The 26,491-nt window shown below is 41.8% G+C and overlaps 1 protein-coding gene across 1 annotated transcript in view; it reads left to right on the top strand.

Moving 5' to 3' along the window:
• Window positions 1–21,156: 21,156 nt before the first annotated feature.
• The window catches only part of SACS (sacsin molecular chaperone), a 147,083-nt gene continuing 141,748 nt past the window's right edge, over window positions 21,157–26,491 (top strand). The window contains exon 1 of the mRNA XM_049867140.1: window positions 21,157–21,231. The gene's annotated coding sequence lies outside the window, so the exon portion shown is untranslated. The remainder of the gene's footprint in view (window positions 21,232–26,491) is intronic.

Genomic DNA, 26,491 nt, shown 5'->3' with positions numbered 1-26,491 from the left:
TTTTTGTGGGGGGAGGGGATTGCATCACTCTGGATGTCAGCTGCTTCTTCTAAAAATGGGAATAATAATGCCTACCCTGAAGATAAATAAGAAAAGCATTAGAACACTCAACACAGTGCCTGCAAAACATCTACCTGTTGGTTTTCATTCCTTCTGAAAATCAGATGCATCCACTTCCTTGCTCAGGTACCTAAGAAAGAAAAAGTCTGAGTTTTGAGGCCCCCTCCTTTTTTTTTTTTTTGTCTTTTCCAAACTCACACAAGTAGACATCACAGAAATTGGCCCTGTCTGCTCTTCTGGAACACCCATATACTTAGCATTCTTTGTAGCCTGTAGTTTGTTACACTTTCTGATTTTGACCTTTTTGTCTAGAACTTCTATAATCTGTTTAATGGTAAGACTCCTTACTTATAATTTCAAATGTATAGGTGTTTTGGTAAAACGATATTTTATACACACACACACACACACAGAGTAAGGCCAGAGGTATTGAAATAGAACATTAAAAAAAACTATTAAAGTGAGAAGGAAATCAATAGACTGAATCCATAGGCCTACAGTATTAGTACAGTCATCTGCCCCATAATGTCTTTCTGTTGCCAAACCCAGGAAGGTGAGTCCTTGTCTGGAGTGCTCAGACTTGTCAATAATCTGGACACCAGTCTTTGAGAAAGAGAGTAACCTTATTGCAACGCGCAAAGCAGGGAGTCAGGGAAAGTTCCTCAGATCTGACCCCCCAAGCTATGGGAAACAGGGCTTATATGTGGGTTGGGCAGCAAGATGGCAGCCACGCAAGTGTGCTGGGGAGGGAAAATTCTAGAAGGCAGCCAGGAAACAGGAGGTGAGGAGTTCTTGTTGGACCTCTTGCTTTGGAATAGGGTCCTGGTGATGATTTTCCATTTGATTCGTTCCACCTCTTACTGTGTCCTTTGTGTCCTCTGTTGAGGTCAATTAACAGTCACAGCTGGCCATTCTGCGCATTCAGGGCGGGCCAAATCTGGCTTAAGGAGTAATGGCAATTTACTGGCATTCGTTGGGTCAGGCACATGTCTGACCACATATATGTCCATAGTCCTGTAAAGTTTTTTTTTTTTAAAAAAGGGAAAGCAGCTCCCCATTTGTTTATTATTTTCCCCCAAGTGGATCAATAAGCGACATCATGATAAACAGAGAAAAGATTGAAGATATTAAAGATTTAATTTTACTTGGATCCACAATCAACACCCATGGAAGCAGTAGTCAAGAAATCAAACAATGCATTGCATTGGGAAAATCTGCTGCAAAAGACCTCTTTATTTTCTTATTGTACTATAGATGAAGGTTTACAGAACAAAATAGTTTCTTATCAAACAGTATGCGCATTGTTCTATGACTTTGGCTAACAACCACACGACATGTAAACACTCTCCCTTCTAAACCCTGGGTTCCCTATTACCAGCTTTCCTGCTCCCTCTTGCCTTCCAGTCCCTGCCCCAGCACTGGTGCACCCCTTTAGTCTTGTTTTGTTCCATGGGCCTGTTTAATCTTTGGCTGAAGCGTGAACCTCAGGAGTGACCTCATTACCGAGCTGAAAGGGTGTCCAGGGGCCATATTCTCAGAGTTTCTCCAGTGTCTCCCAGGCCAGCAAGTCTGGTCTTTCTTTTTGAGTTAGAATTTTGTTCTAAATTTTTTCCAGCTCTGTCTGATCCCTGTCAGAGCAATCAGTGGTAGTAGCCGGGCACCATCTCGTTGTTCTGGACTCAGTCTGGTGGAGGCCGTGGTAGATGTGGTCCATCAGTCCTTTGGACTAACCTTTCCCTTGTATCTTTTGTTTTCTTCATTCTTCCTTGCTCCCAAATGGGTGATACCAGTGGAGTATCCTTGATGGCTGCTGACAGGCTTTTAAGACCCCAGGTGCTACTCACTAAAGTATAATGTAGAACATATTCTCAATAAACTATGTTATGCCAGTTTAGCTAGATATTCCCTAAGATCGTGGTCTCCACAGCCCTCAGCCCAGCAATTTGGACCCTCAGGGAGTTTGGATGTGTCTATGGAGCTACCATGACCTTGCCCAAAGGACCTCTTTAAAATGTTAAAAAGCAAAGATATCACTTTAAGAACTAAGGTACACCTGACCCAAGCCATGGTGTTTTCAATCGCCCCATATGCATGTGAAATCTGGGTGATAAATAAGGAAGACTGAAGAGGAATTGACTCCTTTGAATTATGGTGTTGGTGAAGAATATTGAATATACCATGGACTGCCAGAAGAACGAACAAATCTGTCTTGGAAGAAGTACAGCCAGAATGTCCCTTAGAGACAAGGGTGGCAAGACTTTGTCTCACATACTTTGGACATGTTATCAGGAAGGACCAGTCCCTGGACAAGGACATATGGTCAAGTAGAGAGTCATCAAAAAAGAGGAAGACACTCAGTGAGATGAATTGACGCAGTGGCTGCAAGATGGGCTCAAGCATAACAACGATTGTGAGGATGGCACAGGACCAGTGTTTCATTCTGTTGTACTTAACGCTATGAATTGGAACTGATTCAATGCCACCTAATGAAAACAATGCAAGCAGTGGACCTCCAGGGTGCATCCCAATCCCCACAGTGCCTCCTTCTCCACCTCCTCATCCTTCTGCCCCTCTTCCTGGCTTTACTCACTTGCCGAGCAGCCGTGCAGCAGTTCATTTCTGGCACGGGGCAGCTTCTCGTTCACTGCTGCAAGCGCTAGTGGGGGCACCACCTGACCCTGGGCTGCTCTTGGGCTCCCAGCTTGGGGCTGTGGTGGCAGCTGCACATGATTAGGAAGTGGCTGCACCAATAGGGTGGTGGTAGACAGGGCCACCATTGCCATCTGTGCTCCTGGCACCTGCCCACCCGCTCCCCGCCTGGCCCTTCGGCCACCTCTCTGTGCTCCACACCCCCACCCTCATGCCTGGATGTGTGCAAAGTCCAGATTGGGCTTCCACTGCAGCCTTGCCTGGCACACAACTGCACACTCAGCAAAGCCAGCCTCCTGTATCCAGAGGCTACAGCTCTAGGTGGCTAGGTGGTGACAGGGGCCGCCAGGCAGCTTCTCCTGCTCCTCAGGCAAGCAGAACAGCAGGCAGAGCTGGGCGGATAACCTGGAAACCGCTTGTGTATAATATGGTATTCGCACAATGCCCAAATCACATAACGTCCTATTTCTCAGAACGTATTGTGGATGTTAAGTGATGCCTAACTGTGTTATTATTATAACCAAGTATTAAATTTTGCTTCGAACCCCTAAGAACAAGAGCAAAAATGCAAATGTGTGTGGATATGTAATTACTACCATTCATTTTTATTAAAGAAAGTAGTTCTTTTAGCAGTCTTCCTACTAAATTCTCAAATAAATTTGTCACGTGATGTAGATACTATCTACCTTACTTATCACAATGTCCACTTTGTAGAAAGTGCTCAATAAATAAGTTGAATAAATGAATATTGGACTTTATGCTGCTCACATAAACAACATAAAAACACCAAAGATATATTTTCTTGCTAATATTTATGGGTGAGCTGAACCAGATGCTGTGCAAAAAGCTGTATGTAAATAACCTCATTTGTATTCCACACGAAAATGCTCTAAGGTATTATTCAGCAGCATTTTACATGTGAAGAAACTGAGGTGTGAAGACAGCAAGTAAGTGTTTCAAGGTTCCACAGCAGAAAGTGGAAGCCAGGCCTGTGTACTTATATATTACTTCCTTAATTAGGAGCCTTGGTGGTGCAGTGGTTGAGTGCACAGCTGCTAACCAAAAGGTCAGTGGTTCAAACCCATCCAGTGGCTCCTTGGAAGAGAGGCCTGGAGATCTGCTCCTGCAAAGATTAGAGCCTAGGAAACCCTTTGGGGCAGTTGGATTCTGTCATATGGGGTTGCCATGAGTCAGAATTGACTTGACGGACTCGGCAACTCCCTTAGCCACTGCAGTGCCTCATGTGGAAGGGTGGCGGGTCTTGCACGATGAGGTTCAGCACGGGAAGTGCATTCTCACATGTATCAATGCTGAGAAATACCTTGGAACCTCATTGAAAAATAAATATTCCCTGCTGGTGGAAACGTCAACTGGTAAAGTCTTGTGGAGGGCAATTGGCAACTTTTGTGTAAGATGCCTTAAATATATTCATACCCTTTGGTTTAGTATTAACATCAAGGAATATAACATAAGGCAATGACTCCACATGATACAAAGATTTATAGCCACGAATTGGGTATTTCTGAGACATCCAACAATAGGGAAATTGTTAAAAACATTATAACTGAGATGGACTAATATGCCTCTGTTAAAAACTGTCTTTTAAAAGAACACATATCTGGGAAAATGTTCACAGTGTTTTGTTACGTGAAAAAAATGCAGTTTTAAACATTAAGTATGGTCAGAAATTAAAGAAAAAGTCTAGCGTGGAGCTAATTTTGCCAAGGATATGCTCCTGGGGTAGAATTTTATACTGGTATAAGTACTTAAAATTGGTACAGCCTTTTGACTGTATATATTAAAATTTAAAATCCTATGATCCAACAAACCCACTTCACATTACCTGTGCTAGGAAAACAGTCACATGCACTTAAAGAGGCAGGTTAACCCTTGCCCTCGAGTCGATTCCAACTCATAGCGACCACATAGGACAGAGTACAACTGCCCTGTAGGGCTTTCGGGAAGTGGCTGGTGAATTTGAACTGCCAACCTTTTGGTTAGCAGCCGAGCTCTAGACCACTGCATCACCAGGGCTCTCCAGGCATCTTTAACCAAAACCAAACCAAACCCGTTGCTCTTAAGTCGATTCTGACTAACAGCGACCCTATGGGACAGAGTAGAACTGCTCCGTAGGGTTTCCAAGGAGTGCCTGGTGGATTCGAATTGCAGACATTTTACTTAGCAGCTGAAGTTTTAACCACTACGCCACCAGAGTTTCCCAGGCACCTTTAGCACATGAAAAATAGTCAACCCTTTTTAAACATGATAAACCAGTATTTAAGGTCAAGGCAGGTACATGGACGTTAATTGTAGTCTGTTTTTGTTGTTCTTTTAAAAAAACCTTTAAGCTGTTTTTTTTTTTTTTAAATTTTATTGTTTTTCAGGCAAAAGTTTACAGTGCAAATTAGTTTCTCATTCAAAAATTTATACACAAATTGTTCTGTGACATTGGTCGCAATCCCCGCAATGGGTCAACACTCTCCACCTTTCCCTTTCCACCCTGGGTTCTCAGTGTCTGTCTGTCCGGTTTTCCTTTCCCTCATCTTTGCTTTTGGGTAAATGTTGCCCATTTGGTCTCATATACTTCACTGGTCTAAGAAACACGTTCCTCAGATGTGTTATTGTTTGTTTTATAGGCCTGTCTCATCTTTGGCTGAAAGGTGGACTTCGGGATAGGTTCAGTTCTGAGTTAGCAAGGTGTCCAGGGGCTAGTGTTGGGGGCTCCTCCAATCTCTGTTAGACCAGTAAGTCTGGTCTTTTTTTGTGAATTTGAATTTTGTTCTACATTTTTCTCCCGCTCTGCCCAGGACTCTCTAGTGTGATCCCTGTCAGAGTGGTCAGTGGTGGTAGCTGGGCACCATCTAGTTCTTCTGGGCTCAGGCTGGTGGAGGCTGCTATTAATGTGGTCTGTTAGTCCTTTGGACTAATATTTTCCTTGAGTCTTTGGTTTTCTTCATTCTCCTTTGCTCCGAACGTGATGGGACCAATAGATGTATCTTAGATGGCTGCCTGCTAGCTTTTAAGACCCCAGATGCTACTCACCAAAGTAGGATGTGGAACATTTTCTTTATGAACTATGTTATGCCAATTGACCTAGGTGTCCCCCCAGGCCCTAGTTCCCAGCCCTCAGCCCCAGTAACTCAGTCCCACATGGTGTTTGGATGCATCTAGGAAGCTTCTATGACTTTGCCTTGGTCAGGTTTTGCTGCCTTCCCCTATATCATGTGTCTTTCCCTTCGCCTATCTACTACTTCACCTGTCTACTATCTAGTTAGTGATTTCCCCTCCCTACCCCTCCCCTCCCCCTTAACCATCAAAGATTTTTTTCTGTGTGTAAACCTTTTCTTGGGTTTTTGTAATAGTGGTCTCATACAATATTTGTTCTTTTATGATTGACTTACTTCCCTCAGCATAATGCCCTCCAGATTCATTCATGTTGTGAGGTGTTTTGTGGATTCATCATTGTTCTTTATTGTTGTGTATTATTCCATTGTGTATATGTATCATATTTTGTTTATCCATTCATCTGTTGATGGGCACTTAGGTTGCAGTCTTATTTTTTAATAATGCAAATTGGAAATCACCTTAATATCTACCAAGAAAGAAAAAGATAAATAAATGATGTGTCCTTACTGTGAACTACTATGCAACCATGAGAGAGACTGAGTTACTGGCATGGGAATATGAGAATATTTACTGAAAGAATAACGTGTTGCTGTCAAATTGATTCTGATTCATAGTGACCCTGTAGGACAGGGTAGAACTGCCCCATAGGGTTTCCAAAGCTGTAATCTTTATGGAAGCAGATGGCCATGTATTTGTCCAGTGGAGAGGGTGGTGGGTTTGAATGGTTGATTTTTCAGTTAGTGGCTAAGTACTTAATCACTGAGCTACTAGGTCTCCTTAAAAAAAAAAAAAAAAAGGTCTCCTTACTGACAGAATATTAAGTGAAAAAGTAAGTTGAGGAAAGAAAGTACAATTTAAGTCCTTTTAAAGATTTAATATAATATGTTGCTATCTTTGCATGAATATGCATTGTTAAAAAGGTCTAGATGGACTCTAGAAGGAGACATACTAGATGATGATGACTGCTTACTCTGAGAAGAGAAATGGGGGATGTGCTAGTGATAAAGGGAGTTGGCTTTTTCTGGAGTGTTTGACTCATTTACAAGAAAAAGGCGATTATTACTTGTGTAGTTAAAAATAAACTTTAACATTTTAAATGTGAAAGAAAAAGAAATGTGTGAAAATGTGAATAGTGGTTGTCTTTTTCTTTGAATATTGTCAGCTTTAACACTGTTAAATTAAGAATTGTAACTCTGGTTCTAAACTGAAAAAAAAGTCTAAATTTGATAAGCTTTATACGTGACAACAGGATCCCCGGTGGTCCAATGGTGAAGTGCTTGGTTAAGCACTCCTTGGGAGAAAAGACCTGGCAATCTGCTCCTGTAAAGATTACAGCCCAGGAAACCCTATGGCGCAGCTAGCTCTACCCTGTCATATAGGGTCACTATGAGTAGGAATTGAGTTGATGGCACACAACAACAACATATGTGATAAATACCCAGTGAACGATTTTTGATCGAACACATTCCTTGTCTGTCTAAAATAGGGCCTCCCCATTTACTTATGAAAATTAGCCATTGAGAACCCTACGCAGCACAGTTCTACTCTGATGCTCATGGGGCCGCTGTGAGTCGGAGACAACTCCTCTGCAACTGTCCTCTTACTCTGCCTTTTCTACATTCTACTTGACATGCATGTTTGTTTGTAATCTGTCTCTCCCCAGTAGAATGGAAACTCCACAGGGCAGAGCTTTTGCTTGTTACGTTCACTTCAGCACATGGAATAGGGCTTTACATATATACAGAGAAAGCAAACAAAGAAATCAGTGACCTTTGAGTTGATCTGACTCATGGCAGCCCTGTGTGTCAGAGTAGAACTGTGCTCCAGATGGAGGTGTTTCTGGGTGGATTAGAAAGAACCTCTAACCTTTTGGTTAGCAGCCAAGCGATTTGACTGTTCCAACCAGGGACTCCCATTACACATAGACTGTACTCAATAAATACTTGTTGGTTGCAGACATACACTTAGGAAATAATCTGGAATGATTTACACCCACTGAAACATCAACAGTACTTCTCTGAGTAGTAGGATTATACGTGATTTTTTAATATAACTATTTCTCTCCATTTTTACATTAAACATATATCATTTTTCTAATTAAAAGACTGTCTTTCATAAAATTAGCTATTTTTCAGGTTTTTTTTTTTTTAAGTAAGAAAACTACTTGTATAGATTCTATTTTGTTTTGTGGCCTCAGGGATGTTTAAGTTAATGACAACAGCATTCCTTTTCTAGAGAGTTGATAAGCTTATAAATTGATGCACACTTTTTTTTTTTAGGTGACCAGGGTGATTTCAAGCATTATCTTAAAAATCGATTGTAATTTTGTCTACACAGCATTGTTTGGCAGAAGTTGGCATGTTATAATTAAGATGTACAAAGCCTGCAATTCTACATTGTACTCTCTATATATTTTGAAGCATGAACAAAAGGAACATGCTTTTGGCTTTGTTAGGAAGCTTTCTTACAAGGAATCTTCAGGGCAATGATCTTTGTATGTCTACAGGATGATTCCTCTGAAAGCTCATTGATTCTGGAATGTCTCAGTACTAGCAAACTGAGGAGCATGCAAGTCAGAACAGAGCTCAAGAACTGACTTCTCTGAAAACAATTCAGGGAAAAATGACAAGTTGTTAGACAGGGAGGCAACACTGGCTTGAGAAAGAAGGTAGCTCTTCACCAAGTCTGCTCTATCCAATGTGTGTTGGCGACACACCTCCTTGGGCCCGAGCTGGTCTCTGTGAGGGTTCAGGAGAAATCACCCATGTGCCTGGGGCCTCTAAAGTGCCTGCCCAGCGATACCAAGGAGGCACAGTACTTATGAGGTCAATATTTCTGTTAGTTGCTACATGAGTGTCCTTCATGTTTTCATAACACCGGGTCTGTAAGTCCCTCTTAGAACCTGTCATGGGATATTTTGCTGTTTTAGAAATGTAACTGGAAATTTTCTGAAAGGTCTGAAACTGAGAGACAAAGGGGGATTTTTAAGGGCAAGTGTCTTTCCCTAGTTCTAAAATGGTGGGGTGGAGGTGGTTGTTAGGTTCCACCGAGTTGTTCTCCACTCATAATGACCCCATCAAATAGAGTAGAGTTGGTTTCCCAGGCTATAACCTTTACAGGAGTAGATTGCCAGTCTTTCTCCTGCAGCACCACTGGGTGTGTTCAAACTGCCAGCCTTTCACTAGTAGCCAAGCATAAACCATTTACGTCAATGTTGTTGTTGTTGTTAGGTGTCGTCAAGTTGGTACCAACTCATAGCAACCCCACGTACAACAGAACGAAACACTGCCCGTAACCGTGTTAATCCATCTCGTCAAGGGCCTTCCTCTTTGTGCCTGACGCAAGCCATGGTGTTTTCAATCGCCTCATATGCATGCAAGAGCTGGACAATGAAGAAGGAGGACTGAAGAAGAATTGACAGCTTTGGATTATGGTGTTGGTGAAGAATATTGAATATACCATAGACTGCCAAAAGAACGAATAAATCTGTCTTAAAGAAGTATAGCCAGAATGTTCCTCAGAACCAGAGATGATGAGACTACTGCTTATGTACTTTGGACATGTCATCAGGAGGGATCAGTCCCTGGAGAAGGAATATCATGCTTGGTAAAGTAAACGGTAGGTGAAAAAGAGGAAGACCCTCAATGATATGGATTGACAGTGGCTGCAACAGTATGCTACAGCATAACAATGATTGTGAGGATGGCGCAGGGAGGGGCAGTGTTACACCTAAAACAACAACTGCTTTACCAAGCATGATGACCCTTTTCCAGGGACTGCTCCCACCTGATAACATGCTCAAAGTACATGAGATGAAGTCTTGCCATCCTTGCTTCCAAGGAGCACTCTGGCTCTATTTCTTCCAAGAGATTTGTTTATTCTTCTAGCAGTCCATGGTATTCAATATTCTTGGCCAACACGGTAATTCAAAGGCATCAATTCTTCTTCGGTCTTCTGTATTCATTGTCCAGCTTTCACATGCATATGAGGCAACTGAAAATATCACGGCTTGGATCAGGCATACCTTACTGCTAAAAGTGACATCTTTGCTTTCTAACACTTTAAAGATGTCTTTTGCAGCAGATTTGCCTGATGCAATATGTTGTTTGATTTCTTTACTGCTGCTTCCATGGGTGCTAACTGTGTGAATCCAACTAAAATGAAACCTGTAACAACATCAATCTTTTCTCCATTTATTATGATGCTGTTTACTGGTCCAGTTGTGAGAATTTTTGTTTTCTTTGTGTTGAGGTGTAATCCGTACTCAAGGCTGTAGTCTTTGATTTTCATCAGTAAGTGCTTCAAGCCTTCTTCACTTTCAGCAAGCAAAGTTGTGCCATCTGTATATTGCAGGTTGTTAATGACTCTTCCACCAATCCTGATGCCACATTCTTCTTTGTATAGTCCAGCTTCTCGAATTATTTGCGCAGCACACAGATTGAATAAGTATGGTAAAAGGATACAACCCTGACACAGACGTTTCTTGGTTTTAAATTGTGCGGTATCCCCTTGTTCTATTTGAACAACTGCCTTTTGGCCTATGTACAGTTTCCACATGAGCACAAGTAAGTATTCTGGAGTTCTCATTCTTTGTGATGTTATCTGTAATTTGTTATCCACACAGTCGAATGCCTTTGCATAGTCAATAAAACACAAGGTCCATCTGATATCAGCAATGATATCCCTCATTCCATGTCCTCTTCTGAGTCCTGCTTGAATTTCTGCCAGTTCCCTGTTGATGTGCTGCTGGAACCATTTTAAATTATCTTCAGCAAAATTTGACTTGCATGTGATATTAACGATATTGTTCAATAATTTCTGCATTCTGTAGAATCAGCTTTCTCTGGAAAGGGCACAAATATAGATCTCTTCCAGTCAGTTGGCCAGCTAGCTGTCTTCCAAATTTCTTGGCATAGATGAGTGAGCACCTCCAGCACTGCATCCGTTTGTTAAAACACCTCAATTGATATTCCGTCAACTCCTGGAGCCTTGTTTTTCGCCAATGCCTTCAGTGTAGCTTGGACTTCTTCCTTCTATAACATTGGTTCTTGATCATATGCTGCCTCCTGAAATGGTTGAATGTTGGCCAATTCTTTTTGGTACAATGACTCTGCGTATTCCTTCCATCTTCTTTTCATTCTTCCTGCATCATTCAATATTTTGCCCATAGGATCCTTCAATATTGCAACTTGAGGCTTGAATTTTTTCTTCAGTTCTTTCAGCCTGAGAAATGCCAAGTATGTTCTTCTTTTTTGCTTTTCTGACTCTAGGTCTTCGCACATTTCATTATAATATTTTACTTTGTCTTCCGGAGCTGACCTTTGAAATCTTCTGTTCAGCTCTTTTACTTCATCATTTCTTCCCTTTGCTTTAGATACTCTGCATTCAAGAACATTTTTCAGAGTCTCTTCTTACATTCATTTTGGTCTTTTCATACTTTCCTGTCTTTTAAATGGCATGTTGCGTTCTACATGTATGATGTTCTTGATGTCATCTCATAATTCGTCTGGTCTTTGGTCATTAGTGTTCAAAGCATCAAATCTGTTCTTGAGATGGTCTCCATGTTCAGGAGTGATATACTTAAGGTTGTATTTTGGCTCTTTCGGACTTGTTTTAATTTTCTTCAGCTTCAACTTTAACTTGCCTATGAGCAACTGATCGCCTGTTCTGCAGTGGCCCCTGGCCTTATTCTGACGGATGATATTGAGTTTTCCATTGTCTCTTTCCATAGATGTTGCTAATTTGATTCCTGTATTTTCCATTAGGTGAGATCCACATGTATAGTTCCCGTTCATGTTGTTTAAAAAATATATTTGCGCCACTAGGACTCCTAAAATATGATGCTGCTTAAATAAAGTGTCCTAAAGCAGGAAAAACAACATGGAAATTCTAATAACTTTAAGACTTAAGCACTTATTAGGTACCAAGTACTTTAGGGTCACATGTTGAAAGGTAATATTTCCTTTTTATGGATGAAGAAACAGAAGGTCAAAAAGCATGAGGAACTTGCCAAGACATCTACTGGTTTACAGAAATTGAAACCATGTTTGTCCTACTAAGCAGCCCAAAATATTTAATGAGATAAGGAGGGACTGGCATTAAAAAACATGCAGACAAGTTAACAGAATGTATGACAAAGACAATTATTAAGAGTACAGAGTTATGAGTAAAATGAGTAGATACCAAAATTGAGGTGATATAGCTCAGGCTGAACAGTGGTCCTTTCTGACCTGATTAAATCTAACACATACCACTTTGTGGAAGAGGGCCAAAAGAGCCACGTGGTCTCAAGACCACATGTGAAAAGAGTTCACACAGGATGTGGCTGGAAAGGAAGAGGAGGTCAAGGCATGAACAACAGCTGGGAGTAAGCCAGGAGATGGAGCCAGGGTGCTGGTGGTGCCAGCTTTTTAAAAGCTCTAAACAAGTGGTGAAGACTTACCTCTCTGGGCAAACCTTCATGGTTCTGGGCAACAGTGGCCCTCTGTAATACTTTCTGACATCATTTTCTTGGCTCAGCTTAAGGTAAGGTAAAAGGTAAAGAGGTGATGATTTCCGATCTTGGTAAACCATCAGTCAACCTTTGACAAAAAAATGGAAGATGTGTTGGAATTCACTCGAGGGTAAATGGTTCCTGGTGAGTCACTAATTAACCAGTTGCCTTCAAGTCGATTTTGACTCGTTGAGATCCACGTGCGTCAGAGTAGAACTGTGCTCCATAGGATTTTCAGTGGCTGATTTAGATCACTAGGTGTTTCTTCTGAGTCACCTCTGGGTGTACTCAAACTTCTAATCTTTCTGTTAACAGCGAAGCCCATTAGCATTTGCACTACCTGGGAACTCCTAGAGTCATTAGTTACAAACTGGTGTTCTTAAAATTCTTAGGACAAAGTCTAAATCCTTTGACAACTTTCAGGATACTATAAACAAACCATTGCTGCCGAGTTGATTCTGACTCATAGTGACCCAGCAGGACAGAGTATACCTTCCCCATAGGGTTTTCAAGGCTGGCACAGTGGTTCCTATCCATGAGCAAGGTATGTTTTCCCACTTATGTAGGTCTCTTTTGGTTTCTTGCAGTATTGTCTTGTAGTTTTCTTTGTATAGGTCTTTTATGTCTCTGGTTAGATTTATTTCTGAGTATTTTATCTTCTTGGAGACTACTGTAAATGGTATTGATTTGGTGATTTCCTCTTCTATGTCCTCTTTGTTGGTGTAGAGGAATCCTGCTGATTTTTGTGTGTTTATCTTGTATCCTGATACTCTGCTGAACTCTCCCAGTAGTTTCAGTAGTTTTCTTGAAGATTCCTTAGGGTTTTCTGTGTCTAAGATCAGGTCATCTGCAAATAGAGATACTTTTACTTCTTCCTTACCAATTTGGATGCCCTTTATTTCTTTTTCTAGCCCAATTGCTCTAACTAGGACCTCCAGCACAATGTTGAATAAGAGTGGGGATAAAGAGTATCCTTGTCTGGTTCCTGTTCTCAAGGGGAATGCTTTCAGACTCTCTCCATTTAGGATGATGTTGGCTGTTGGCTTTGTATATAAAAGCCCTTTATTATGCTGAGGAATTTTCCTTCTATTCCTATTTTGCTGAGAGTTTTTATCATGAATGGGTACTGGACTTTGTCAAATGCCTTTTCTGCATCAATTGATAAGATCATGTGGTTCTTTTGTTTTATTTATATGATGGATTACATTGATTGTTTTTCTGAAGGTGAAACACCCCTGCATATCTGGTATGAATCCCACTTGGTCATGATGAATTTTTTTTTGATATGTTGTTGAATTCTATTGGTTGGAATTTTGTTGAGGATTTTTGCATCTAAGTTCATGAGGGATATAGGTCTGTAATTTTCTTTTTTTGTGGTGTCTTTTCCTGGTTTCGGTATCAGGGATATGCTGGCTTCATAGAATGAGCTTCGGAATATTCCATCCTTTTCTATGCTCTGAAATACCCTTGGTGGTATGGTGTTATTTCTTCTCTGAAAGTTTGGTAGAATTCTACAGTGAAGCCATCAGGGCCAGGGCTTGCTTTATGACCTGGTCAAGTTGTAAAAATGTCTATTCTACCCAAAGCAATCTATAGATACAATGCAATTCTGATCCAAATTCCGATGACTTTCTTTAAAGAGATGGAGAAACAAATCGCCAACTTCATATGGAAGGGAAAGAGGCCCAGGACAATTAAAGCATTACTGAAAAGGAAGAACAAAGTGGGAGGCCTCACACTACCTAATTTTAGTACCTATTATACCTCCACAGTAGTCAAAACAGCCTGGTACTGGTACAACAACAGATACATAGGCCAATGGAACAGAATTGAGAATCCAGACATAAATCTATCCACATATGAGCAGTTGATATTTGAAGAAGGCCCACAGTCTGTTAAAAGGGGAAAAGATAGTCTTTTTAACAAATGGTGCTGGCATAACTGGATATCTATCTGCAAAAAAACGAAACAAGACCCGTACCTCACACCATTTACAAAAACTAACTCAAAATGGATCAAAGACCTAAATGAAAATCTAAAATGATAAAGATGATGGAAGAAAAAATAGGGACAACACTAGGATCCCTAATACATGACATAAACAGTATACAAAATATTACTAACAATGCACAAACACCAGAGGAGAAACTAGATAACTGGGAGCTCCTAAAAAATCAAACACTTAAGCTCATCCAAAGACTTCACCAAAAGAATAAAAAGATTACCTACGGACTGGGAAAAAGTTTTTGGCTACAACAATTCCAATCAGCATCTGATCTCTAAAATCTACAGATACTGCAAAAAGTCAACAAAAGACAAATACCCAATTAAGAATGAGCAAAGGATATGAACAGGCACTTCACCAAAGAAGACATTCAGGTAGCTAACAGATACATGAGGAAATGCTCACAATCATCAGCCATTAAGAAAAATTTTTTTTTTTTTTTTTTTTTGCCATTAGAGCAATGCAAATCGAAACTACAATGAGATTCTATTGCACTCCATCAAGGCTAGCATTAACCTAAAAATCACAAAATCATAAATGTTGGAGAGGTTGTGGAGAGACTGGAATACTTATACACTGTTGGTAGGAATGTAAAATGGTACAACCACTTTGGAAATGAACTTCACGCTTCCTTGAAAAGCTAGAAATAGAACTACCATACTAGCCAGCAATCCCACTCTTTGGAATATATCCTAGAGAAGTAAGAGTCTTCACACGAACAGATATATGCACACCAATGTTCACTGCAGCACTGTTTACCGTTGCAAAAAGATGGAAGCAACCAAGGTGCCCATTAACGGATGAACGGATAAATTATGGTATATTCACACAATGGAATACGACGCAACAATAAAGGACAACGATGAATCTGTGAAACATCTCATAACATCGTAAGGAATCTGGAAGGCATTACGCTGAGTGAAATTAGTCAGTTGCAAAAGGACAAATATTGTATGAGACCACTATTATAAGAACTCAAGAAATAGTTTAAACACAGAAGAAAACATTCTTTGATGATTATGAGGATGGGGAGGGAGAGAGAGAGGTAACCACTAATTAGATAGTAGACAAGAACTATTTTAGGTGAAGGGAAAGACAATACACAATATAGGAGAGAGAAACACAACTGCACTAAACCAAAAGCAAAGAAGTTTCCTGAATACAATCCAATGCTTCAAAGGCCAGAGTAGCAGGGACAGGGGTCTGGGGACCATGGTTTCAGAGGACATCTAGGTCAATTGGCATTGCAAATGTATTAAGAAAACATTCCGCATCTCACCTTGGTTAGTGGCGTCTGGGGTCTTAAACGCTAACAGGCAGTCATCTAAGATGCATCAATTGGTCTCAACCCACCTGGAGCAAAGGAGAATGAAGAACACCAAAGACACAAGGTAATTATGAGCCCAGGAGACAGAAAGGGCCATGTAAACCAGAGACTACATCCACCTGAGACCAGAAGAACTAGATGGTACCTGGCTACAACTGATGACTGCCCTGACAGGGAACACAACAGAGAATCCCTGATGGAGCAGGAGAACAGTGGGATGCAGACCTCAAATTCTCATAAAAAGACCAGACTTAATGGTCTGACTGAGAAATGGTCCCCACACCTACTGTTAGCCCAAGACTGGAACCGTTCCCAAAGCCAACTCTTCAGACAGGGATTGGACTGACTTTTTTTTATATAAGACAAAATTTTACTGGTGAGGAGTGAGCTCCTTGGCTCAGGTAGACACAGGAGACTATCTGGGCAGCTCCTGTTGGAGGCGAGAGGAGAAGGTAGAGGGAGACAGGAGCTGGCTGAATGGACACACGGAATACAGGGTGGAAGAGGAGTGTGCTGTCTCATTAAGGGAAAGCAACCAGGAGTACATAACAACAACAACAAAAACCTGTTGCTGTCGAGCGGATTCCGATTATAGCGACCCTATAGGACAGAGAACTGCCGCATAGAGTTTCCAAGGAGTGTCTGGTGGATTCGAACTGCCAACCTTTTGGTTAGCAGCCGTAGCACTTAACCATTATGCCACCAGGATTTCCAGGAGTACATAGCAAGGTGTATATAAGTTTTTGTATGAGAGACTGGCTTGTAAGCTTTCACTTAAAGCACAACAACAACAACAAAAAGTATGCTTTCAAAGAAAGAGGAAAATGTTCTCAGTATAATGCTAAGCAGGGAAAAAAAAGGATGCAAAATTCTTTTATGTATGTATATATAAAATGAAACCTGGGAAACCCTGGTAGTGTAGTGGTTAAGTGCTATGGCTGCTAACCAAAAGGTTGGCAGTTCAAATCCACCAGGTGCTCCTTGGAAACTCTATGGGGGCAGTTCTACCCTGTCCTATAGAGTCTCTATGAGTCGGAATCGACTCGATGGCAGTGGGTTTGGTTTTTTTTGGTTAAGGAAACCTATGAGAACCGGAACTCAACAGGACTGCCTTGTTTTCCCAGGTCTTGAATGTTTTCCGCCTTTGACAGGGTGCAGTCTTACTACTTTTCTACCGCTTCTTTTAGTGGAAAATATTTTAATTTTCCTTCTTATAGGTTTCTGCCTTACACAGGTTCTGGCTTTCACAGGTGTATATATATATATATATATATATATATATATATATATATATATATATATATATATATATATATATATATATGGAGCCCTGATGGTGCAGAACCCTACAGGGCAGTTCTAGTCTGTCCTGTAGGGTCGCTCTGAGCCATAATCCACTCCGGAGCAACAGGTTTGTTTTTTTATGGGTTGAAGGTGCAGTAGTTAAGAGCTTGGCTGCCAACCAAAATGCTGGCAGTTTGAATCCACCAGCCTCTCGTTGGAAACCCTATGGGGCGGTTCTACTCAGTCTTACAGGGTTGCTATCAGTTGGAATCGGCTCAGTGGCAACAGATTTTGGTCTCTCTCTTTGTATGCCCTGGTGGCATAATGGTTGAAGCTCTGGGCTGCTAACTGAAAGGTAGGCGGTTGGACCCTACCAGCTGCTCAGAACCCACCACCAGGTGCTATGAGTCAGACCACTTGATGACACACAACAACACACACATGTACATATAGATGGCAGAATTATGGACCATATTTTTCATATTTTCTAAATGAACATAGATTGCTTTTATAGCCAGAGTAAAACAATAACTGTTAAGAGAAAAATGACATCTGGGTTTTGTCATTTAATTGCAAAAAATAGCACCAAATTAATGCAAAGTCCAGCCCCAGATGGCAGGCCAAGCTGGTGAAGCCACCTACCTGCCTGCACACAGGCCACTGGCAGGAGAGAGCAGTGGGAAGAGCCGGGTTTGCTGATTGATATATGTGTGTAAGACAGCAATGATGAGAGCCTGCATCCTGGTGGTGGCGGTGATGATGCAGTAGGTAAGAGAGGACTTGGAGGAAGTGGAGGGAACCCCTTAGCAGCAGAAGAGCAGCCCTACTACAGAGCAGTCCCTACATATGAGCTTTCAGGCCCAGGGAGCAGAGTTCCATGTTCACCCAGCAACAGTTGCTTTGCAACCCACGTATGTCTTCTTTCTCCCAGTGCCAAATGTGACTCAACACTGTGTCATGTCCTAAAGGATCCTGAATCCAACTCCAAAAGCCTGGAGGAGGAACATGAATTTTTTTACTAAAGGTATTCTCTTAAAGTGGGTGCTGAAGGCAGAATTATATTGTACGCCTTCCTAAAAATTCATTTCCTAAATCTCTTTCCCAAAGGTTTTACTTATCATGGCAACATTTCAATTCTTCTCTCCCTCTCCAATCTCTCAAATTGCTCTCAGTTGCTTCGATTTCGCTCTCCTCAGGTTTCCTTGTGCCTGGAGATTTTGCTAGCTGGGTCAGAACACCTGTGCAGCATGAGCTATCACTTCTTTAGGCTTCTGCTACGTGTACCTCAAACGCCCCTACACTGTGGGAAACAAAACCACCTTCCTAGGGACCCACTTTCCTCGGAAGGTGGGGGAGGGGGGGTTATAAATACTTATGGTGTATCATTTTTGCTCCTATGAGACTCCAGTATTTTACAAGGTATAAGCAGATGGCCAGGTTGGTGAGCCAGAAACCGGATATCCATCTTTCAATTCCTAGCACCTAGCTGAGTGCACGTGCTTCAGACATGTTATCAGGAGGGACCAGTCCCTGCAGAAAGACATCGTTCTTGGTAGAGGTTCAGTGAAAAAGAGAAAGACCCTTGACAAGATGGATTAACACAGTGCCTGCAACGATGGGCTCAAGCATAACAATGATCGTGAGGATGGTGCAGACCTGGGCAATGTTTCGTTCCGTTGTAAGTCACCATGAGTCAGAACCAACTCCACAGCACCTAACAACAAAAACAGCTGAGTGCCACGCCATTAAAGAAAAAAACTAAATCCATTGCCATCGAATCGGTTCCAACTCATGGTTACCCCATGTGTTACAGAGAGAACTACTCTATAGGGTGGTCTTGGCTGTAATCTTTATGGAAACAGATCACCAGGCCTTTCTTCCCTGGTGCTGCTGCTTGGGTTCGAAGAACCAATCTTTAGGTTAGCAGCCAAGCACAAACCACCTGCGCCACCTAGGGACCCTCCAGGAACCATAGCCCATGCTCAACAGATGCATGTTTAATTGATTTGGTGATGAAGGAGCTGTATAACTAGGGCCGTGGTGGGTTCTGGAGGGGGCAGGCTCACCTTCATAGATTAGGGCAGACTACTCATGGCTCACAAGGCACTGTGGTGAGAGTCAGATAAAAGGGCCCCCTCAAGACACTGTTTCCCTCCCATAGAAACTTGTTAGGTAGTGATTTTGTTAGAACAAGATACCTTCCTACTGCCTACTATGTCCTAGAAAATTTTTATTATATATAAAAATGGATTTTTAAATATACAGCTTTATATATTATAAAATATACTTTATTATATATTTCATATTTATATGGTGTATTACATTATACATTTCTAATATAAAATTATACATATATATAGAGAGAGAGAGATCTGCGAGGCTAGGACATGAAGGTCACATTAGATTTGGCATCTCCTGTGGTAGTCCTGCCTAGAGAGGCAGCTGGCTCTTACTCTGGCATCTGCTGGGGAAGTTGATGCTGACATTTTGGGCCTGCTTCGGTCTCTCTCAGGAGAGTTCATTCGAGCCTTTTCAGGTCTGGCCTTGGCTGAGCTGGGTTAGGTGTTGTCCATAGGTGTAAGGCAACTTGGAGCTCCCTTAGGTTCTAGACGCGTTAAGTTCTAGATTTGTATTGAAGAGGGGGCAGTTCTCCTAAGAGAACTGAGAACCCTAAGAACTCTGGTGGACCCACGGGGAGTAGCTGTTGCCTGGGAGCAGAGATGCTGTTTTTGTAGACTTTACTGGTATTACATTCCCTCACTTGTAGGAGCAAGAAAGTAGGGTTCTACTTTATCACTACAATATTTTTATTATTAAATTAACAGTAACAACAAAAACCTAGGATGCTTTACAACTTAACACTTTAGGGTTTACAAAGCACTTTGAGCGAATGCTTTTTTTTTTTTTAAACTTGGAACCCTCACACCCAAATCCAAATAAAATACATAAAGGGCTTTGTGAGCCATAATATGCAATGCAGCATCATGTGTTACTGTACTTTATCAGTGAGTGTGTTGCTGATGTTTTTGTATTTATTTTTAGTGGATGATAAGATTTCCAACTGGACATTGCCTGGTTAAGCCACTTTCTTTTCGACGAGGAAAATGAGAGCCAGGCAGTGACCTGTCTGAGATCACACAGCTAGTATTTAATAGAGCCTGTTAGGAAACCCTGGTGGTGTAGTGGTTAAATGCTACTGCTGCTAACCAAAGGGATGGCAATTTGAATCCGCCAGGCGCTCCTTGGAAACTCTGTGGGGGCAGTTCTACTCTGTGCTATAGGGTCGCTATGAGTTGGAACCGACTCAATGGCACTGGGTCTGGGTTGGTCCTTTGTTACCTAGTTCTGCTCCTAAAAATTGGTCTTTTTTTTTTTTTTTTTAGGACAAAACTACCTAAACGTCCACCAACAGATGAACCGAAGCCTAAAACCTAACCTGTTGCCATCGAGTCAATTCCGACTCATAGCAACCCTATAAGACAGAGTAGAACTGCCCCCTAGAGTTTCCAAGGAGCGCCTGGTGGATTTGAACTGCCAACCTTTTGGTTAGCAGCCATCTCTCTCAACCACTACACCTCCAGGGTATGCATAAACAAAAAGTGCTACATACAAACAATGGAATATTACTCAGCCATAAAGAGAAATGAAGTCCTGATACATGCCACAATGTGGATGAACCTGGAAAAATTATGCTTAGTGAAATAAGACAGACACAAAAGGACAAATATTGTGTGGTTTCCCTTACATGAGATATCTAGAATAGGTAAATGTATAAAGACCAAAGTTTATTAGTGGTTAGCAGGGGCTGGAGGGAGGGGGGAAAAGGAGAGTTATTGTTTAGGAAGCAGTGGATTACTGTTTGTGGCGATAGGAAATTTGGCAGTTATTGGCTAGCATTGCATGTTGATGAATGTAATTGGTGTCACCAGATTGTACAGGTGAAAAATGTTAACTTGGCAAATGTTGTGTGATCTATATTTTTGCAACAATAAAAAGGAAAAAATAAATCATTGCAATTTGAAGAGAATAAAAAAATGTATACTATGCTGTTTCACCGCCCCATTGAGCAACAAGAGTGCATTTTGCAGCATTACTGAAATCTCAGGTTGAAGATGGCCCTATCTCTTTAAAAAAAAAAAAAAGGCCGTCTGGGGAGGGGGAGCTACTGACTCAGCTGCATCAAATCGGTTTTGGACCCAGTGCGGCTGCGGTAGCAGTCACACAGGGACCTGCTGATGTTACAAAAGGAAAACAAAGGCACAGGAATGTGGATGCTGACAGCGACCCGTAAGTATCTGAGGCTGGAACTAGGTAAAAACGAGAGGAGTAAATGAGGACGCCTGTGGAGAAACAGCCCGGCCCGCGGTATGATTGGCCATTTACCCGCTGAGAGTGGGTTCGAAACCAAGTCGGTGATTGTAGTTGTTTTCGGGTCATTGTGGACCAGTTTCCTTAGGATTTCCGACCTCATTAGGGGCGAGAGAGTCTTCTTTCTTTGCACTGTCATGCGGCTGTGAATCTAGCGTCCCTTTACCACGGGCGGTTTGGGCTGGCTGCCTGCAGGGTTCCGTGACGCGGACTGCAGCCTGTAACTAGAAGCATGCATTTGTGGTGGGACGCCTGGCCAAGCCGGCTTTGTCATCGTCTTTTCCACCCTTGGTTGCAGTTTGTGGGCTCAAAGGCACAACTGCTGCCAGACAGCCTGTGGAGGCAAGAGTCTTTTCGACCTCATAAAGTGAGATTCTTAAAAGTAGCTATGGTTTAGTTTATAGCAATTGCCCTCATTTTAAGGAGCTCTGGTGGTGCAATGGTTAAAAGGTTTGGCTGCTAACTGTAAGGTCGGAGGTTGGAACCCACCAGGCTTTCTGCAGGAGAAAAGATGTGGCAGTCTGCTTCGGTAAAAATTACAGCCTTGGAACCCTATGGGGCAGTTCTACTCTGTCTTATAGCGTCGCTGTGAGTCAGAATGGCTCCATGGCAGTGGGCTAGGTCTGGTATGGTTTTGTCCTCATTTTAAACAGCATACCCTTAAGTGATACCATGTCTTATAGTTATATAGTAATATTTAGAAGTCCTCTTCTTAGTTAAAAAACATTTCACTTAGTCGTTTAAAAAGTGATCGTTAAATTCTTGGAAAGCATATTCCAATTTTAGTGACAAAACAGTTCTCTCTCTTTTCCTTCCTTCCCGGCCTCCATTGCCTTAAAACAAGGTTAATGCCTCAGACAAGAGTGCTGCATTTGTTTTTAGCATGTCAATTATTTTGGTTTTAATTCTGTCCTTTCCACCTCTAACAATATCAGTTTTGCTTAGAAATAACAGCTTTCTTTTTCCCTAATCTTGCTCGTGAAGTTTTAGTTCATGCTGTGAACTAATGATACCCAAGTCCTTTTCCTCTTTACTCCTTGGTGGCCCCTTCATCTTTTCTTTACCCCCCCCACCCCCATGTTTGACTGACCACATTTTTACTTTTTTTTTCTTTTCTCCCTGGATGAGGCTTCTTCCGTCTCCTTTTTAAATAACAAACCAAGTCAGATTTTTCATATTCCTGTATTTTCCTTGTACGCTGTTTGGTTTGTAAGATCTTTTCCATGAATAATAAATATGATGTTTTCTGTTCTTCACGTAGTAGGAAGAAAAGCCGATTTGAGCTTTTAAAGACCAAAACTAGCTTGAGTCAGAAGCAGTTTGTGTATTGTAGCTTTATACTGGATTTGACCTCAGAAGCCTTGAGTTCAAATCTCATGCCATGTCCTAGCTCTGTGACACTGAACGGTCTCTGAACTTCTGGGAGTGTTAGTTCCTTCCTATGTCAGAAGGTGGTGATGATGGCTGTTCACACCGTTGTCCTAGGGTTTACATCAGGTAATGTACATGAAGGCATCTAGCACAGTACTTAGCACAATGGCAGACATTTAGAAAGTGTTTCGTCATTTTCCTGTTCTGTCTACCCATCTACCTATCCACCCATCCACACTGAAGCAGTCTATGGTGGTTTCACACAATTTTTACCGAAGCAATACATTTTGAAGTGACTTTTAGACTGAACACATCTTAATCAGCTCCGATAAGTGTGACAACTATGTTCAGTCCTTGCTATGGGCTAAACACTAGATTCACTCGACGGGAATGGGTTTGGCTTTTGGTTATCTGGAGTCATATAGACTTGGTTTTGAGTATTAGCTCTAGTCAGACCTTGGGCAAGGTACTTAATCTCTCGGAGACTTTCCTACTTCTTAAAATGGGGCTAACTAACAGGCTAATAATCCCCACCTCAGAGATTAGACAACAGGTACGTAAAGTCTCTGGCATGGCCGTGGTAGGCCCTTGAAATGGAAGCTATTTTTTAAAAGAATGAATGGATGCATATTGTTTTCTTTTCCCTTCAAAAAGGTAGACAATAATCATGTTAGTCAGATCATATCAAATGAGATATATTTTAATCATGTAATCTATTTTTAAGGAGCCCTGGTGGTGCAGTAAAGAGGTTGGCTGTTCAAACCCATCAGTGTCTCTGCGGGAAAAAGACGAGGCAATCTGCTCCCATAAAGATTAAACCAACAACCATACCAGCTGCCTGGAATCATTCCAACTCATAGTGACCATACAGGACAGAGTAGAACTGCCCCATGGGGTTTCCAAGGCTGTAATCTTTAAGGAGAGTTTCCAAGGCTGCCAATATTTATGCAAGCAGACTACCACATCTTTCTCCGAGAAGCAGCCGGTGGGTTCCAATGGAAGACCTTTTGATGAACAGCCAAGTGCTTCAACCACTGCACCACCAAGCCTCTATCCATAAAGATTACAGCCTTAGAAACCCTATAAGGCAGTTTTACTCTGTCCTGTAGGATTGCTATGACTCAGAATGACTTGATGGCAATGGGTTAATCTATTTTAAACAGCTGTATTGAGATATTGAGGCCTGGTGATGCAGTGGTTAAGAGCTATGGCTGCTAGCCAAAAAGGTCAGCAGTTTGAATCCACCAGTGGCTCCCTGGAAACCATATGGGGCAGCGCTACGCTGACCTATACGGTTGCTGTGAGTTGGAATTGACTCAATGGCTACTTTTTTTTTTGTTTGTTTTATTGAGATGTAATTCACATACCATAAAACTCACCTGTATGTTATTTGTATAGAAAATTTTATCTTTGAGGATAAATGGAGCTGCTTTTAAAAGTAAATCTAAGACTCTCAGGAGCTTCTATTCCAATGCTAGGACCCCCAGCCCCTGCTGCCCAGGGTTAGTTCGGGTAGTAAACAGACTGAAATCTGAGGTAGATAAACTCGCTTTGTATTTTTATTACTTAGACATTGGTGAAAGTGAATAAATTGTTCACCTTTTATTGAAACCTCCTGTATTCATGGCCCTGACCCAGACAGAGTGGGGGAGCCAAAGATGAACAAGATATTCTTGAGGAACTTTGAGCAATGTAGCAAGAGAGACTTATAAAACACAGGGATTTAGCATAATTTGGGATTTGTTTATATATTCTTCTTATTAAATTTAAATACTGCATTATTTCTGTTGTAAATTTTATATGGAAATTTTTAAGAACACACGCATACACAAATGCGGCACAGAAGTGGCATTTGCCTTTAGCCTTATCTCTTGGTGCGTTATAAAGTGTACTTTATGTACATAGTCCATTACGGAGAGGTCTGTTTGAGGTCAAATAACGGCTGTGGTGACCATGACTTTTTCTACAACACATTGTGCCAACACAGTTCTGTCGTTAATGATATCTGCAGTGCTTGCCATGTCGTACATTTTTGTCCATTGATTTACAGATTGAATTAATCTGACTTTTCCATTTGCGAAGATTCCATTTTCAACCAGTGTAAGCCTTTGCTGACTCATGTTTTATTCTGACATGAAGGAAGGCAAAATGATTATTCTGCTGATAATTGTGGTAGAGGCTTTCTGTGGGCCTGAATTCTGTCTGTATTTAGCAACTTGGTTTTATAATGTGAGGGACTTTCAAGGGCAGGTTTCCACCACATCACAGAGGATTTAGCTGTGTACGAATTGTGGATTTGTTGAGTCAACCATGATGAACAATGATGTTGGCTTTGACTTCCCATTTTTAGATGAATCTGTACCCCCTTCTCAGGGGATTTCTAAGAGCGATTCTGCCTCTGTTCTTTGCTGAACGGGTTAAAAGACTGTTTCTAGGGGAACTACAGCTATCTGGATTGGGAAAGCTGCAGAGGGCCGTGGCTCTGAGCACTGCAGCACTAACAACAGGGAGAAGGGCAAGAAGATCTCCAATGTGTCTTTACTTCCTACATGACAAGGGTCACCCCCCAACCCCCACAGGGAGGGGTCTTTAGTAGTTAGTTCTAAGTTTATGCAGAAAAAGATGTGGCTCTCGGTAACTTAGCAGATACCTTTTAAACAAGTAGGAAGGATGTTATATTGAAGGGGATAAAAAGTAATAGGGGTAGCTCCTGATGAGATTTGTGTTATTTTAGCACTGCAGAAAGGTCTTCCTTTTCATTTCTTTGGGTGACAGGTATCTTTGTGCCGTTGTTATTGTTGTTAGCTGCCATGGAGTTGGTCCCCAACTCATGGTGACCCCATGTATAATGGAATAAAACCCTGCCTGGTCCTATACCATCTTTGTGATCATCGGTGTACTCAAGTCCGATGTGTTTTTGAGTGCCTCCCAAGGTAGGGGTCGTATCTTCCAGCACTATATCAAATAGTATTCTGTTGTGATCCATAGGGTTTTCATTGGCTGATTTTCAGAAGTAGATTGCCAGGCCTTTCTTCCTAGTCTGTCTTAATCTGGAAGCTCTGCTGAAACCTGTTCAGCAACATAGCAACACCCAAGCCTCCACTGACAGATGGGTGGTGGCTACACATGAGGTCCATTGGAATCGAACCTGGGTCTCCTGCATGGAAGGGGAGAATTCCACCACTGAATCTCATGCGTCTCTGTGCTAGTCACTGGGAATTTTGCCGCATCCTCCTCACTTCCTGTGAAGTTCACTGTCCTCCACCTTAGGAACCCACGGACCCTGGCTCACTCTCCTCATCTTCTCATACTCTTCGCAGCCCACTGAAGGGCAGCTTTTGGAAAAGGGAGCGTTATCAGTTATTTATACAGTGGTCATGATTTAAGCCCAGAGTCTCTAAGTCTGTTTCTGTTTCAAGCAGTGTGACTCAAAGAAATTTCCACATCTGTGAGAGGTAGAGCTGGTCACGTTTCTCCTCCTATTTCTTAAATGGGGTTACACATAGTGCCAAGTCCACCTACTGTGGGCACGACCCAGGTTGGCATAACAGGATATTCTAGCTGGGAAGGCAGAGGTCACTGAGTGGACACGCTAGGCATATATTAGCTGTGGGCAGAGACTTCGGGTTTCAGAGCCAAGGCTGGAGGCACAACCTTAGCTGCCCAACTCTGCTCCCTAGCAGCAATTGCGAAGTGTCTATTGTTTTGGTCCCAGGTGCCTTATAGAAGGATATGAATCAGTGGACAGAGAATATCACGGACAAATTTCATCTCGCTCCATGTGTCGAAAAGAATATTAAATGAACAA

This window comes from Elephas maximus, chromosome 23 (genome assembly GCF_024166365.1).
Source record: "Elephas maximus indicus isolate mEleMax1 chromosome 23, mEleMax1 primary haplotype, whole genome shotgun sequence".
Classification (NCBI taxonomy): Eukaryota; Metazoa; Chordata; class Mammalia; order Proboscidea; family Elephantidae; genus Elephas; species Elephas maximus.
Note: the sequence above shows the minus strand (reverse complement) of the source record. Positions and strands in the feature narration are given on the sequence as shown.